The following is a 16151-nucleotide window of genomic DNA, read 5'->3' on the forward strand; positions in this document are numbered from 1 at the left end:
AGTAGTTTTTGGTCGGCAAATGTTAATAATTGGTGACTAAAATTTTTTTGTAGCCAAAACTTAATTAACGGCGACTAAAATATTAGTCGCCAAAAGTATTAATTTGGCAACTAACTTTTTTTTGGTCGGAAAAAAGAAATATACGACGACTAATTTTTTTTTAGTCGCTGAAAATAAGTTTTTTGCGACCAAAATTTTGGTCGTCAAAGATAAAAAATAATTTTTTATTTTCCATTCGGCGACTAAATAGTTTTAATAGCCGAAACTCAATATACGGCGACCAAAAATAAGTTTTTTGCGACCAAAATTTTGGTCGCCAAAGATAAAATAATAATTTTTTATTTTCCATTTGGCGACTAAATAGTTTTAGTAGCCAAAACTCAATATATGGCGACTAAATATTTTTAGTCGCTAAAAATAAGTTTTTTGGAGACCAAAATTTTGGTTGCCAAAAGATAAAAAATAATTTTTTATTTTCCATTCGGCGACTACATTGTTTTAGTAACCAAAACTCAATATATGGCGACTAAAATATTTTTAGTCGCTAAAAATAAGTTTTTTGCCACCAAAATTTTGGTCGCCAAAAGATAAAAAATAATTTTTTATTTTCTATTTGGCGACTACATTGTTTTAGTAGCCAAAACTCAATATACGGCGACTAAAATATTTTTTGTCGCTAAAAATAAGTTTTTTTACGACCAAAATTTTGGTTGCCAAAAGATAAAAAATAATTTTTTATTTTCCATTCGGCGACTACACTGTTTTAATAGCCAAAACTCAATATACGACGACTAAAATATTTGTTGTCGCTAAAAATAAGTTTTTGTGCGACCAAAATTTTGGTCGCCAATTCTACAACCAACTTATTTTTTATCTTCCGCGACCAACTTATTATTTAGTTGCCAAAATGTGACCTTCCGCGACCAAATTTGTAGTTGGTCGTCAAACCATACCACTTTCTGCGACCAACTCATTTTTTGGTCGTCAAAATATGACCTTTTGTGACCAACTCATATTTGGTCGCAAAAAATAATGATCATTCGCGACTAATTAATATTTGGTCGTCAAAAGGTAACTTTTAGCTATCAACTTTTATATTGGTCGCGGAAAGTGATCGCTAAAAGTGTTTATTCTTGTAGTGACTGCTGAGAAAGTGAACAAGAGAGAGAGAGATCTGGAAAGATTTCCACATCTAGAAAAATGAAAAAAGAAGAAGAAGAGGAAGCTAAAAGGAAAGAAGGTTACATTGGTCGGACGTGGCAAGGAAGGTGGTCGTGGGTGAAAGAGGGGCTCTGGGTTGGTTACTGGATGCAACGACAGTGGTACCAAAGATAGTGGTTAGGAGTGGGAGCTAAGGTTTGGGTTTGGAATGATAGGGATAAGTTTGATATTATTGTAAGTGTAATGGGAAATAATTAAGATTTTAAATTTGTAAAAAAGATGTAAAAAGAAAGGAAGTGTCAGGAGTTAACTTTGAGTTTGAATTTCTAGCAATTTTTCTCTCAAGTTTTTCAAAAATTTCAATACACTGTTACACTTTTATGCACTTTAGGATTGGTTTGAATTTTTGACTTTTTAATTAACATATGAGGTGGAAAAAAATAGTATATTTGAGATAATTTTTAAATTTATATTAAAAAAAGTGCAAAAAATATAGTGAAAAGGGAATTTTTGACTTTTTTATATAATTATTTGACTTTTTAAATGTTTTAAACTTTTTAACTACTATTTGATGTTACAAAGGATTGTTTAAGATGTGCTATATGAGTGCACTTTTTGAATAAAAAAATAGAGCAAAAAAAATGTATGTTTAAAATAACATTTTGATTTTTTATAAAAAAAAATTGTGTAATAAAATATTATAGATGCACAATACACTAACCAAATTATTGACTTTTGGGGTGCGCATAGATTTTTTTTTTCTTCTTAATAGGAATTCGTGACTTGGGATGTGCTATGTCTTCTTACTTTGCTAAACGTATGTGCAAAGTACACTAATTGAATCCGTCGGATATAAAAAAAATAACAATAACAATAACTTCCCCCACACGCTTATAATATGAGTTTTATGACTTTTAAAATAATTTTTTGACTTTTTAATTTTTGTAATAGATCCCAAACAAGCACTTACTTTATAAAGTGCATATCATACATTTTTATCACAAATAATTATTATGTGTTTTGAAAATTTCATAATAGTGACGTAAAAAATTATATGGCCTTTCAAACAAAGAAAAAAAATAATAAAAAAGTAAGAGGATATGATTGGATTGACATCCGTGATGATAATTTTTGGGGAAATTTAACCAAAACATCCTAAGTTGTTAGTGTATAAAAAATATTCTAAAACATTCTCCTTTCTAAATCTCCTAAGCAACAAGCACTTCCTTCATGTAGGATAAACTAAGACTCTGATCGGCAGAGCTCTAGAACGTTAGTTTCAGAACTGATTTGAACATGGCCTTTGTTTACAAATTTTAAAAATTAATTTGATACTTACTTTTGAAAACGTGATCGAAGGCAGAAAAATTTAGACTAACCGGTCGTCTCACCGGACGTCGTACCAGTTGTCCAGTCGGTTGATCGGAACAATGCAAATTTTTTTTTTTTTTTTGTAATTGACACATGTTAATTTTTATATATTCAATAAAACATAGTTACTGAATTTTTAAAAAAAATTTATGAGTTTTAATAGAATTTTGAGTTGTGTATTTGGTTATAAGTTGTAAGTTTTTGTATCAAATATCATATGTCACATCAAAAATTTCTCATTCAATTCAAAACTCTTTTTAAAACTCATTCACCAAATAAATTTTCCACGCTCAAATCATAATTCTAAAACTCACAAACTCAAAATACAACTCTATTCTTTAATCATATTTAGAAAACTCTACCAAACACAACCTAATAATTTTTTTTCATTTTTTTGGACAATCTTACCCTTAATATATATCTCAGAAATTTGTATCAAACATGTTACAATTGGCGTTGAAATTTCGTTTAATGATCATTATTAACCATTGTTTAATGATCAAATCTGGACCACAAGTAATAACTTTATCTTTGAGAATACTACTCCAAACTGTTTGGCCATTGTTGAAAACATCAAAGTGAAAGCTATTCTTTGGACCAAATCCAAAGTTCAAGATATTCATTATTGGGTTGATGATTTCCTCCACCATTTACAGTATATTGGGAATATTTAGCATCTTTCTAAGAAAATTTTTCTGATTTGTCCGCTGAATCTGTTTCTCTTGGATTGTTCTAGTTTTTTGTTTTTCCTTTTTCTAGGTGGTACTTTGTCGACTAGTTGCTCAACTTCTCTATATCTTTTGTTTTTTTGGGCTGGGCTATGTTTGTTTTTTTGTGTGTGGTTAATTATTGAATTTGTTGTTTATTGTTTGTAGAGCTTTCTTCAAATATGTTAAATTATTGTTGATTTATTTGTGAACTTGTAGTGAATGAATTCGTAGAATTTCCTTCAAATCATACTTTGTCTTTTTTACTAATGCTCTATTTAAGAAGACAGTAAAATTTTATGTGAAACAGAGTAAAATATTATTGTTTACATTAATTTTAGCTGTAATTTTTTTTATTTAAAAAATTTCATAGTCAAGATAGATCTTGTTTAATATATCTTAATGAAAGAATTCTAAAAATACCAATTTTATTAAAAATTGACATTTAGATCAAAAGTTATATCATTTTAAAGTTTAAAATATTAAGGCTTGGTCTGGAAACTTTTAAAAAATCAAAAAAATTACCAAAAAAGTTAAAAGGTTATCACTATTCACAAAAAAATATATATATATAAAAAATTAATATACATAATATTAAAATACAAATCATTTTCACGCCACTCTAGGTACTAATGTCAAAACAAATGCAGTGACAGGGAAAAAAAAATTACATGTGTATATTCACTAAGTTGGACGGTAAAGTTGGGTCTGTGGGGCCCTACCATGGGTTCGATGAGTTCGACGAGATCGACGAGAAAAACGGGACCCGTGGTGGGCTCCCACGGGTCGAACAACACCTTCCAATCAAAGCCTGAAAAGGAGGCAATCTTTTCCCATCTCCTACCCAGCTGACTGCAATGTCCAACCCGTACGGCATACTTCACTATCTTTTCCTACACACTTATTTATACAATTTTTTAATATACATTTTGCCATAAAAAGTCAAAAAATTAATCCAAACATCCGTATTTTTTTCCTCAACTTTTTAGTCCAAAAAGATAAAAAGTACACTTATTTAAGACACCCTAAACTTTATTAATCCAAACATCCATTTTTTGTACTTTAATGTATTAAAATTTTATTAGAAGGAAATTTTGACCAAAATTTTCAAATTTCTGTACTTGCACCGACTCAAGTTATGCCAAGTAGATTGCATTTTTTACCAAACACTCATACAGGTATGGGGTCTACACTCATGTAAGTCCCACACCCTGTGATTGTACAGTAAAAAAAAATTGATAAAAATCTTGGGATCTAACATTTTTCATTTGAATTTTAGGAGATGCATAAACTAATTGTGGGGACGTATTTTCTGAATACCAACACGTGGCATGGTGACGCCGACGTGTCAGCCGAGGTGCCACGTGCCCTGGTAGTTAAGCCGAGGTAATCTCGGAGAAGCCGAGGTCGTCTCCGAAGATATCGGAATCCGAAGATAAGGGACAAGAGTCCTGAAGCAAAGAGGGGATTTAAATAAGATAAGGATAAAGCTCTTAGGGAGTTTATCTCTATCTTCTAAAGAGTCCAGAGTAAGCACTAAGATTGGGGTTCATAGAAGTCATACTTCCAGTTGGACTTGGATTGAGTATATTATAAAAGAGAGGCACCCCCGTGGGTCTAAGGTATGCAATTCATACTTTGAGTATTCAGTTTAGTACTTGATTATCCTTGAGAAACATACTGACTTGATCGTCGGAGTGCCCCCGGGTGGAAGAACCACCGCTGGAGCTTTTTCTTTCTGTTACAGGTTGCTAAAGCCATCTATTCTGCCGGTGCTTTGCTGCTGATCACTAAACGGGCAGTGTGGTCAGATTTTTACCCACACAATTTGGCGCCGTCTGTGGGAACGAAGGAAGAATAGATGGCCAGTAACGGACAGCAGGGAAATATTGGGGATGATGCTCCTTCTGGGAGCAGCAGACCAATTAACCTTGACACTGAAGGAGACAATCACAATACAGAAGCCCGTGACCAGGGTCACAGGGAGAACGACGACATCCAGGAAGGCGACACAGCAAAGAGATCAAACCAAGGAAAATACTACAATGAAGACAACCTCCAGGTATGGAGGGACAGGTGCCTACGCAGAGACGAGAAAGTAAAAGAATTAGCAAACAAGTTGGCGGACCTCCAGTCGGTCGTCAACTTCATGATGTAGAATAATGTTATGCAACCACCATACCCGCTACAAGATACGCCGATACCAGCAACCAACACCCAGAAAGGTGGAGGAAAAACAATCCCCGAGGTCCCTCAACACACCAGGAGCAGAAGGCATTCTCACCGGTCTTCCAGGGAAGTCGGACGAGAAAGGCCGAGACAAGAAGAGTCCCGAAGGACGCAACACATGAAGCATCCAGACCCCAAAGAACATCGACATGTTCAGGGGCAAGTACTCCACTTTGACACAACCCATGAAGAAAGACCCAAACGGACCCACCTCGAGGCCGAAAGCAGTATACCAAAAAGACTAAAATCTAAAGACAGCCGAGCTCCAGGGAGGAGCAAAGAAGACTTAAGGGACTACCTCAAGAGGAGGCAGCAGAATGCAGAAGCCGAGGTAAACTCTCCAGTAAAACCGAAGACAGCCTTCTCGGTGGAACTGGACAAATTCGAACCGCCCAAGAGGTTCAGTATGCCGAGGTTTCAAATCTATGATGGTAAGTCAGATCCAAACTTTCATGTTGGGCTATACCTAAATTCAATGGCACTATATAGCGGGAACGAACCATTGCTCTGCAAGGTATTCCCCTCATCCTTTGGGGAAATTGCATCTGACTGGTTCCACAAGTTACCGAAAGGAAGTATAAAGACATGGGAAGGCTTGGCCGAGATGTTTGTGGCCAGGTTCGTGACCAACAAGCTGCAACCCCTGAGGGTTGATGCTTTGATGGCTCTAAGAATCACCAAGGAAGAAGGCCTTAGGGCCTATGTGAAGAGGTACTACGAGGTGTTCAACCGAATACCTGAATGCAACCAGGAAGTAGCAGTCGTGTCTTTCAAAAACGGCCTGAAAGATGACTGCCCACTACGGAAGTCTCTGGCAAAAACATTGCCAAAAAGCATGGAGGAACTCATGGCAAGAATTGAGAAATACGCCAGGGCCGAGGAAGATACATCGTGAAACAAAGAGGTAAAACAAGAAAAGGGAAACGGCTCGCCGAAGCGAGGCCGCGTGAACAATGGGCCGACCAAATAGGAAATAGAATTGAGAAATAAACAGGCGGTAACAACGGTATTTCGGATCCCAATCCATAAAATCTTGGATCGGATTCGAAATCAACCTTACTTCAGGGCTCCGGCAAGAGCACCGGGGGAATTCATGGGAAGGAACGTTGATAGACGTTGTGCCTACCACAATGAAGAAGGGCACCCAACTCAAGGTTGCAGGGCCTTAAAAGCACACTTGGAGGACCTAGTCAGACAAGGCCTTCTGAGGGACCTGGTCGATGAGGCCAGAACAAGGGAAGAGCAGGCAAGGCTGCCTCAAGCACCAGCAGCACCCCCTCCCCCAGCACAGCTACCACAAGCAGGAGAACCAAGGGTGGTTAATGTGATCCACTCAAGGGTCAACGAAAACGAAGTCAGAGGAGAAACCCAGAGGGTAAGACATTTACAGCATATCTACCAAGTTGGGGAAAAGAGACATCGGCCAGATGAATGCCAAGGGCCAATGATAGCCTTTACTGAAGCCGACCTAGAACTGGTCCAACGTCCGCATAATGATGCCTTGGTAGTATCCCTCCAGGTTGGGGAGTGCCAGGTAAAGCGCATCCTAATAGACCAAGGCAGCTCCTGTGACATCATGTACATCAGATGTTACAAAGAGCTAGGCCTTCACCCCGATGACCTAGAACAATCCAGCGGCCCGATGGTCGGCTTTAATGGAACGCCGACATGGCCACTGGGTGCAACAAGTTTAGAAGTACAAGCCGGCACTAAGAAGATCAGGACAGAATTCCTGGTAATTGACACACCCTCACCCTACAACATCATCTTGGGAAGGCCGTGGTTACATGCAATGGGGGCAGTTCCCTCGACATTGCATCAACTACTCCGGTTCCCAACAGAGAATGGGATTGAAGAAGTCAGAGGGGATCAACTACAAGCTAAAAATTGCTCCATGGCAGCAATAAAGTCCACCTGTAGTATACAGGAGCCAAAGAAAGCAGAAGTTGAAGATGGAGACATGGAAGTCCTGGAAGACGTCGGGAAAGAACCGACCGAAAAAAGCGAAGAAGCGCTAAAGAAAATCCTCGTCCAGGAGGGCGACCAAGAACGATTTTTTCTTCTCGGCTCTGGCTTAGCTAAAGAAGAAGAAAAGGAACTGGAAGATTTTTTAAGGGCAAACATAGAGGCGTTCGCCTGGACGCCCTATGAAATGCCTGGCATTGACCCCGAGGTCACTTGCCACAGTCTGAATGTCGACAGATCGGCAAAACCAGTGATTCAACGAGCCAGAAGGCCGACGTTATTGCACGTCGAAGCAGTGGAGGAAGAGGTAGACAGACTCCTTGAAGCCAGGGCCATCCGAGAAGTTCAGTACCCAACGTGGCTGTCCAACACAGTAGTAGTAAAAAAGAAGAATGGCAAGTGGAGGGTTTGTGTGGATTTTACCAGCCTCAACAAAGCTTGCCCCAAGGACAGCTTCCCTCTGCCCAAAATCGACCAACTGGTAGACGCCACTTCGGGACACGAAAGGATGAGTTTTTTAGACGCATACAGAGGGTACCACCAGATTGCTATGTACCCTCCAGATGAGGAGAAGACCGCGTTCATCACGCCGAAAGGCCTGTACTGTTACAAGGTAATGCCTTTTGGGCTGAAAAACGCAGAAGCAACCTATCAGAGGTTAGTAACAAAAATGTTTAAACATCTGATTGGCAAAACAGTAGAAGTTTACATCGATGACATGGTCGTAAAGACCAAGGAATCAAAAGGCCATCTTGCCGACCTAAAACAGGTCTTTGACATACTCAAAAGATATCGGCTCCGACTCAACGCCGTAAAGTGTGCCTTCGGAGTTGGGTCAGGTAAATTTCTAGGCTACCTGGTAACGAGAAAGGGCATTGAGGCCAGCCCAGACCAAATCAAGGCCATCCTTGAATTACAGAGTCCAACATCGGCAAAGCAAGTCCAAATGCTCACTGGAAGGGCCGCAGCCCTAAACCGATTCATCAGCAGAAGCTCAGACAAGTGCAGACCCTTCTTTAACCTGGTGAAAAAAAGCCACAGACTTCCTATGGACAGAAGAATGTGAAGCTGCCTTAGCCGACCTAAAAAAGTACCTGACCACAACCCCGGTCCTTTCTAACCCAGTCCCAGGGGAGGAATTATTTTTGTACTTAGCAGTCTCTGAACACGCAGTCAGTGCAGTGCTAATCCGAGAGGAAAAAGGAGAGCAAAAGGCTGTCTACTATGTAAGTAAGACTTTGGCAAATGCAGAAACAAGATACCTACCACTGGAAAAATTAATGCTAGCCCTGGTAATGGCTTCAAAGAAATTAAGCCATTACTTTCAGGCACACAAGATTGTGGTTCTAACAGAGCACCCACTGAAGTCCTTATTGCATCAAGGAGACTTAACAGGAAGGATAGCAAGATGGGCAGTGACACTGGGCCAGTTTGACCTGGAATTTAGACCGAGAACAGCAATAAAGGGCCAAGTTTTGGCCGACTTCGTCGCAGAACTCACACCTGAAGCCATCACACCTCGGGCTCCGTCGAGCCAAGATGAGCACCACCCCAACAAGCAAAAAGAATCCCAGTCAAAGGCAAAAAAACAAGAGGAAGAAAAACTCAGACCGTGCAGCATCTACATCGGCGATTCATTCAGACTATTCGTCGATGGAAGTTCAAACCGCCAGGGGGCAGGAGCAGGAGTACTGCTGATATCTCCAGATGGGGAAATATTAGAACAGTCCATCCGTTTGGGGTTCAAAGCCTCCAATAATGAAGCAGAATATGAAGCATTAATTGCAGGACTAAAGCTAGCAGCAGCAGCAGAGGCAGACGAGGTAATTATTTTTTGTGATTCACAATTAATTGTTAACCAGTCAACAGGAGAATTTACAGCCAGAGACGAAAGAATGTCGGCATATGCAAAGGAAGTCATCCGACTGGCAACCCTATTCCAGAACTGCAGATTACTCCAAGTTAGCCGAGATGACAACACCCACGCCGACGCGTTAGCCAACCTGGCCAGCTCAATTCAAACTGGAAAAACAAGGACAATTATGATCGACTACATGTCGGCCCCGAGTATAGACAAACAGAGCACCGAACAAGAAACAATGTGCGTGGGCCTTGGACCAAGCTGGATGGATGCAATCATTGCATTCCTAAAAGAGGGGAAGCTGCCAGAAGACCATAAAGAAGCACATAAAATTAGGCTGAAATTGGCCAGATTCAGTCTAACAGCGGAAGGCCATCTCTACAGGAGGTCCTTCACTGGACCGCTCTTAAGGTGCGTACACCCTTTGCAGGTTGAAGATTTTCTTTATGAGATTCATGAAGGAATTTGTGGAAGCCATGCTGGGGGCAGATCATTAGCCCATAGGGCCATTACCCAAGGGTATTGGTGGCCCTACATGCAAAAGGATGCCGAAGCCTATGTAAAGAAGTGTGAGCAATGTCAAAGGTTTGCACCTTTGATACATCAGCCAGCTGCCGACCTAAATCCAGTATCCAGCCCCTGGCCGTTTGCCCAATGGGGCATGGATCTGGTTGGACAACTTCCCCAAGCAACTGGACAAAGAAAATATTTACTGGTAGCAACAGACTACTTCACAAAATGGATAGAGGCAGAACCTCTTGCCAAAATCCGAGATGTGGATGTCAAGAATTTTATTTGGAGAAACATAATTACCAGATTTGGGATTCCAAGAGCAATAGTTGCCGACAACGGAACACAGTTCGACAGCAAACTTATCAAAAACTTTTGTGCGAAATTCAAGATCAAGAACTATTTCTCAACTCCAAGTTTTCCTCAAAGCAATGGGCAAGCAGAGGCGTCCAACAAAGTAATCCTGGATGGAATAAAGAAGAGGCTCCAGGCAGCAAAAGGGAAGTGGGTAGACGAACTGCCCAACGTACTTTGGGCATATCGGACTACGCCGAGAAGATCAACAGGAGAATCCCCCTTTGCCATGGCCTATGGCACAGAAGCAGTCATCCCATTGGAGATCGGCATCCCAGGGATCAGAACCCACGGAGTAGAGAATGGCACCAATGACATACTCTTAGCCCGAGACCTGGATTTACTAGAAGAACGAAGAGAGAAGGCTGCAATTCAGCTTGCAGTATACCAACAACAACTTGCCAGAGCTTACAACAAGAGAGTCAATCCAAGAGATTTTCAAGTTGGCGACCTAGTCCTAAGAAAAGTCGTCGGGAACAAGAAGGATCCCAGGGAGGGCAAGCTTGGCCCAAACTGGGAAGGACCTTACAGAATTACTTCAGTATTAGGCAATGGAGCATATCGGCTTGAGGACAATGAGGGCAAAGCATTGCCCAGACCTTGGAATACTTGTAATTTGAAATTCTTCTATCATTAGATAAACATCATTGTTTGGCCGATATCATCAATAAAGTCTTTTCAGAATTCTTTCAACAAATATGATTGATAAAGTTATGCATGGATGTTTATTGAAGACATATCAAACTCAGGCAAAGCTAGGCCGATGTTATTCCTTATCTTCACTTGTTGAAATTTGTAGCAATTTACAAGTTGAAGTTAAGCCGATGTTATTCCTTAATTCACTTGTTGAAATTTGTAGCAATTTACAAGTTGGAATTAAGCTGATTCCTTACCTTCACTTGTTGAAATTTGTAGCAATTTACAAGTTGAAGTTAAGCCGATGTTATTCCTTAATTCACTTGTTGAAATTTGTAGCAATTTACAAGTTGGAATTAAGCTGATTCCTTATCTTCACTTGTTGAAATTTGTAGCAATTTACAAGTTGAAGTTAAGCCGATGTTATTCCTTAATTCACTTGTTGAAATTTGTAGCAATTTACAAGTTGGAATTAAGCTGATTCCTTATCTTCACTTGTTGAAATTTGCAGCAATTTACAAGTTGAAGTTAAGCCGATGTTATTCCTTAATTCACTTGTTGAAATTTGTAGCAACTTACAAGTTGGAATTAAGCTGATTCCTTATCTTCACTTGTTGAAATTTGTAGCAATTTACAAGCTGAAGTTAAGCCGATGTTATTCCTTAATTCACTTGTTGAAATTTGTAGCAATTTACAAGTTGGAATTAAGCTGATTCCTTATCTCCACTTGTTAAAATTTGTAGCAATTTACAAGTCGAAGATAGGCCGATGTTGTTACTGAAGCCCTCATAGCAATATGTGGGTTGTTTAAACCCCAATAAAGATGCTTAACACTTGTTGAAATTTGTAGCAATTTACAAGTTTATGTTAAGCCGACATATGATCACCCGCAGAGGTATACAGAAAGACACAGGTTAAAATAAGGGCTAAGTATATTGTTCTTTACTTGTTGAAATTTGTAGCAATTTACATGTAGGTTAGGTTAAGCTTACAATTTAGTACTGGTTAAGAATCGAGAAGAAGCCCGCAAAGTTTACACTCCGAAATATATGTTCTATACTTGTTGAAATTTATGAAAAGTTTGCAGGTTAGTATCTTGCCGAAGTAAAAGTTTTATGGTTATACCCGAGGTATGAAACTCCGAGGAGATTGCACAAAGAAGGCAACATGAAGAAACATGCAAAAAATTTTCTAAGTACAAGACTATGCAAAAGCAGTCAACAAAATATAGCAAGATTAAAACATCCAGAGAAAGAAGTGTTGCAATTACACATTGAAGAAACCGTGTCGGCCAAAAGAAAGAATTTTTACATTACCCAGAAAGTAAGAAAGTACAAAGAAAGAAAAACAGTAAAAAGAAGGAAAAAACTACAAAGGACAATTTTTTCAAGACTCTTGAGCATCAGCCACAGCAAGAACTGGGACCTCGGACGATTCAGGTGGAATCTCCTCGGCCACCTTCTCCGCTTGTATTTCGGCATCTATCTCTGCCAATGTTGTGTTAAGACTTCTTTCAGTCAGAAGGAGGTCAGATGATGGACACCCTTGAACGGACTCCTTGGACACTTCCACAGCCTCATCACCCCCTTCATCTTGAGTTAAATCCAAAACTTGTTCAGCTGGAAGAGGGGACTTGGCCCCAGCAGCATCCTTGGGTTTCCTCACCAAGGCTTCCTCATCATTTTTCTCCTCGTCCTCACCCTCAGCCTCTACCTCGGTCTCTGATTCGTCTTCAGTCTGACTTGGAGGAGGAAATGGTAAAGGAATAGCGTCGGCCTGGCGCAATGGCGAGTCAGCAGGAAGATCAAGCTTCTTTACCAAGGACATCCAACCAAGGGAAAATCCCCTGTTGCATGCCTGCCTGACTTGAAGCTTGTAGTCTTCTGCGACGTCGGCCATGCCTTGAGCATAGGCCTTTTCATCGGCCTCTTTGACTTCGGCCTCCTTGGTGGCCAGAGCTTGTTGAAGTTCTTTTTACGCTTGGACCTTCTGAGCCTCGGCCTCCCTTTTCTCGGCTTCAGCTACTTTTTTAACGGCTTCAGCAGCTTCGGCCTTCTCAAGAGCTAAAGTTTGGACTTTCGTTGCAGCCTCAGCCTGGTCCTCCAGTTTTTTCATTTTTGCTTCAAGGGCCCTTATCTCTCTCTTCATTGAGGAAGCTTCCCTCTTCATGTCAACCAACCTTTGACGATTTTCAAAGGATTGCATTGAAAATGAATGGGCATGTTGGATAGCCTGAATAAAAACAGCAGTGTCAGAAAATTTTCTCAGAAAGAAACAGAAGGAAAAAACACAAATGTAAACAGAAATACTTACTTGAGCAGAGTGTTGGAGCATAAGAGCATAATTTTCATACTCACTAAGCTTGCCATTTCGCTCCAAGTCATTCGGCAGAAGGAGGGCAGTGCTAAGAGCGACAGCAACATTAATGTCGTCAGCACTCTCACTAGCCATAATGGGCCTATCCTCTAGGGATAGATCAGGGGCCCAGGGAACGTCGGGCTTCTTCGAAGCCGAGGTCGTCGCAGACGATGACCTTGGCCTCTTTGTTTGTGTAGATCCTGAGGGTTGACCCTTAGCAGACCTCTTGGTGGAGACAGAGGCTGATTTCCTGCTTTCTGCCAGCTTTGAAATAGGCACAGTATCCTCAGCTTCGGCATCTGTAGCCTTGGCCTTAGGCTGAGCCTTTTTAACTCTCTTTTGTTTGGGTGGGAGCATTGATTGCACTGGCGCGGCCTCGGCATCAGTTGGAAGATCGGCAAGCAGGTCTTGAACGACAGGCCGTGGACGTACCATCTCGGCAGTTTTTATTAGTCTACGTCGGCGTTTTCGTTCAGGAACTGGTATCAGGAAGGGGGCCGAGGTTGATGGAAGATCGGCAGGGTCAGATGTAGACTCTTGATCTGTTCGGGATGTAGAAGCAGTTAAGGTTGTGGCTGTGGGTGGAGAAAGACTCTTCTTCCTTTTTCTTGGGACGTCAGGTAAGGTAGATTTGTATGTAGGGACGAAGTTTAATAATACTGGGGCTTTTCGTTTAAGGATTGGAAGGCCAAGAAGTGTTCTCAAATCTGGTCCTGGGAAGAAGGATTGACGAAAATTTTTCGGTGGTTGATGAAGATCTGCAAAGAAACAGACGTCAGAAACAAAAAGTATTCAAGTCTGAAATAAAAAACTAAGTGTTGACTCAGGGCTCTTACTCTTGCCCTCTGTAAGTGTTCGAGGAAGAGGGTAGAGGTGGACATCTTCATCTGGGCCAAATTCCCAATTTCCAGAAGCAATGAGAAAATCATCTCCAGCCCCTTTGTTGGAGTCTGGGAGGTCGGCTATAATTTTGTACTGAGTGGATCTCGGCTTAAGATAATAGACAAAACCCCTATCCTTCAGATCAAGAGGACACATGATATAACAATATTGAATGTCGGCTAGGGTGATTCTAAGGTTTTCTTGCCTAGCTAAGGCTATAATACCGTTAATTACCCTATAGGAATTGATAGTAAGTTGCATGGGGTTCAGCTTATAGAAATGGAGAACCTGACGAAAAAGGGGATCAAGTGGAAGCCGAAGTCCACATTCGATAAAAGCAACTACAGGAAAAGGCATTGTATGGTCTGTGGGGACGATGGTATCATTATCCCCAGCCAGCTTGAGATGAACGTCGGCTGGGATAGAGAATTCCTGCCTGAAGTATTCAAGACTTGTTGGGGTATTTACCCTATGCCTCCACATACCCATTATGACGGCCTAAACTAAGAGGAATATGTTTCAGAAGATGGGCGTTTTTCAGGTTTCCCTAAAGATTAAGGGTTCTACAGACAAATCCCAAATCTACGAACTATGAAGATAAAGATTGAGGGCACAGATCTGGGGCAGATACAAAAAAGAGAAAACAAAGACGAAGTTTCAGATTCAAGAACAGAGGTATAGTTCTCAGAAACAATAGAGATACAGAAAAAAATCAAGAACAGCGGCAAAGAGAATGATGAAAAAGCATAAAAATTCAAGGTATAGCCACAAATCCAAGACCTCGAACAAAATCAGTAATGGCAACAGACAAACAATAGCACATAAAGAGAATGAAAGAATTAAAGGAAGGGGTCTTACCAGGACAAATGAAGCCGAGGCAATACTCGTCGAGCCTAGAAACCAGTTGCGACTGCAGAAGGCTTTGCAAGAATACGGGACTAAGAACAGTTCCAGAAGAGAAATTGAAGCAATGGCGGATTCGAAGAAGAAGAACGAGCTTTCGGAAAGAGAAAGAGCAAGAAGATGGAATGAAAAAGTGAAGAGAAAATAGAGGCAAAAGAAGTTTTGTCAAAAATGTGAAACGGCGGCAAAATTAGGGCAATCATTACGCCTAGGGTAACGCACGCGTCAAACGGCGCAGACGAACGAACAGACAGCTTCCAGGCGCGTCACTGACACACTCCAATAAAGACGAAACACGTGAAAGAAACAGTTAGATATGCATGACAGCTCATGCGCGTGGGAAAGTACGACCGAAGCCTCGTTCTCCGAAGAGAACACGTCGGCTGAAAGAAGATAATCTTGGCAAAACAGTTTTTCTTGAGCCATTACTCAGAAAAGAAGTGACAAAATTTCGAAATAGGTTCCATCACCTCAGAATGCCGAGGTAATAGAACCTAGGGGGCAGTTGTGGGGACGTATTTTCTGAATACCAACACGTGGCATGGTGACGCCGACGTGTCAGCCGAGGTGCCACGTGCCCTGGTAGTTAAGCCGAGGTAATCTCGGAGAAGCCGAGGTCGTCTCCGAAGATATCGGAATCCGAAAATAAGGGACAAGAGTCCTGAAGCAAAGAGGGGACTTAAATAAGATAAGGATAAAGCTCTTAGGGAGTTTATCTCTATCTTCTAAAGAGTCCAGAGTAAGCACTAAGATTGGGGTTCATAGAAGTCATACTTCCAGTTGGACTTGGATTGAGTATATTATAAAAGAGAGGCACCCCCGTGGGTCTAAGGTATGCAATTCATACTTTGAGTATTCAGTTTAGTACTTGATTATCCTTGAGAAACATACTGACTTGATCGTCGGAGTGCCCCCGGGTGGAAGAACCACCGCCGGAGCTTTTTCTTTCTGTTACAGGTTGCTAAAGCCATCTATTCTGCCGGTGCTTTGCTGCTGATCACTAAACGGGCAGTGTGGTCAGATTTTTACCCACACACTAATAATAATAATAATAAAGAAGAGAGCAGCTTGCTCTAGTCCTTAATCAGACTGGACGATGATATTCGGTCAGTGGAGGCCTACCACGGTTCCGTTTTGATAATCCGAATCGTTCAATGTGTAGAACTCGTCGAGTATTATATGTTTGTAAAAAATCACATTTATCGGATATCGAT

This window comes from Camellia sinensis, chromosome 10 (assembly GCF_055761805.1).
Source record: "Camellia sinensis isolate YWXY chromosome 10, ASM5576180v1, whole genome shotgun sequence".
NCBI lineage: Eukaryota > Viridiplantae > Streptophyta > Magnoliopsida > Ericales > Theaceae > Camellia > Camellia sinensis.